The 2173-nt window shown below is 39.3% G+C and overlaps 1 long non-coding RNA gene across 1 annotated transcript in view; it reads left to right on the forward strand.

The window, feature by feature from the left end:
* Window positions 1-2173, forward strand: part of LOC109298230 — a 12048-nt gene that overhangs the window by 4587 nt on the left and 5288 nt on the right. Inside the window, exon 2 of the long non-coding RNA XR_002097543.1 lies at window positions 441-444. This is a non-coding gene — a long non-coding RNA (uncharacterized LOC109298230). The remainder of the gene's footprint in view (window positions 1-440; window positions 445-2173) is intronic.

Genomic DNA, 2173 nt, shown 5'->3' on the forward strand with positions numbered 1-2173 from the left:
CCCCCCCCCCCCCCAACCTGGATTTGTCTGAGGTTTCATGTGAACTGCAAACTGTCCAACTAAGTACAGATTTTTGGCTCTTGGTTCTGTGCTAGACTTGCAACTTATGCCCCACAGGCTGATCACCATTTCTGCAGGACTCCTTTTGACTATATGGTACCCTCATTGGTAGGCATAACTTCTCAGAGTCCACTACAGGAGCAGAGCCTTAGAAGATATTGCCTGTATCTTCAAGGGCACAGGATAAGATCCTGGATCTTTTGTAGCTTTCTTTTGTTTGGTTGTTTGCTCATAACCATTTCAATTGCTCTTTCAATTTGAAGATTGTTTTTGCTGCATAGTTTGGGTAATAAAGTATTTCAAAAAAGCTTCCATTTAAAAAAAAATGCCATGTCACCATGCAAGTAACAGCATTAATAGAAAGCCTATGTGTAGAAAAGGGTTGTCTTCATGAAAATATCTTCAGAATGAAATAGCTTCTTTCTTCTATTGCTACTGATCTTTTGGCCCTGAACCAGACAGTTTGGGATGTAACTATAAGATATGTCCCAGGCTTCCATTCCCTCCATACTCTTGCCAACATTAAATTAAGATTTATTTTTTTTATCAATTTAGCTTCATCTATGGCTAGGAATCATCTGAAATGTATTTTCTGAATTGGGTTTTAATGAGGTTGCTTGCTGGAATTCTAACCCCATGTAATCAAAAGCATAGCTCCAATTATCTGCACACAGTTCCACCTCTAGATCTTTTTTTTTTTTCTCATGTTTCCACTCTGAAGTTTCCTGACCTCCTCCTACTGGCCTCCAAGGTCTGTGCAGTCTCCTAGCAGCTAGGCTGTCTCATAAGAATGACCTTCATGAAAATAATTCTAATCTTTCAAGTAGAGAAATAGTTGTGTTGTTTCAATCCCTTCTGAAGGAGGGGGAAATGAAGCCAGGGTTTCCTGTGCCTGGGTGAATGCTTTAAGCTTTCAGACATTGTATAAGAGAAAGCATGAGACTGCATAGGGTATGCCTTCTGATATTTTAAAAGATGCTAGTGGCCCTATTTCAGGTTTTTTGGGGGGAAAGGTCATGAGCACCTACCTTCAAAAGAAGGTTGTGAGCTCCAAGTGGGAATAAGTGACTACACACCCCGGAGAGGGGCAGGATTTGAGAAACAGCCTTGCCTTTAATGTCTTCTTGGCTAGTTTAGGTAGCTCCTGACTCAGTATACTGGGTTTTGTGGCTCCTAAAAAGAGATGCCTAATGGTCCTGAGGACTTGAATAAGCAACCCAGGTAAGTCACTCAGGACTTCGGATTTTTGTCAAAAGCCAGATTTTTCTTCTAAAACATAGGCATTACAACGTTGAATGTCATCACACTTAAATCCTTTCATGGATGTGGGATTTTATCTTTTGGAAGTTAGAGTCAGTGGTTTTGACCTAATCCTATATGTGTACTTGACAGAGCCTACCAATAATATCCCAGCAAGAACTAGCAGTTGACAGACTAGACAAACATGATGCCATACCCTTTTATTTAATAAGTCATACATGAGACCCAATGTCAGATTTAAAAATGTTGTCATTCATCGCAATTTGATATATTTTAATAAAACACGATGGTAGCAGAAAAGTTCCTCAAATTAAATTATCTGAAGGAATTGTAAATAATATGGTACTCATGGAGTACCATATTATTTATGGTAATCTACCATATTATTTATGGTATTTATGGTAATGTATTTATACCAATAATAATGGTACTTGTGGAGATACCCCAATCCCATAGGCTTGTATTGTTTCATGGTGGTAATTTGGAAGCAGGTACACAGTATCCTGAGTACAGATAATGTACACATGAATTCCAAGTATATAATTATATGGCACTTGGTATGAAATCTGTGCCAGCAATTAAAGCTAGTCTTGGACCTGACTAGCTGTGTGGGAGCTACAAGAGTAAGGGCATATGACTGGCTCTGGACCCTACAGAGAGCTGCAGGGTGAGGCAGCCATCAGGCAGAGAAGAGTAGCACCAGTCTAGGAATAGGAAAGGTTGTGTGCCTCTTTCTTTGATGCAGCAGGGACTCCAGGTCTGATAGAATACTTTGCATGAATAACCCTAGGAGCAGAAAGCTTTTCAGAACCTCAAAGTGATATTCTTTAAGTAGATTCAAAAAAAAAAAAAA

This window comes from Gavialis gangeticus, unplaced genomic scaffold (genome assembly GCF_001723915.1).
Source record: "Gavialis gangeticus isolate Ggan-Ray unplaced genomic scaffold, GavGan_comp1, whole genome shotgun sequence".
NCBI classification, from domain to species: Eukaryota; Metazoa; Chordata; order Crocodylia; family Gavialidae; genus Gavialis; species Gavialis gangeticus.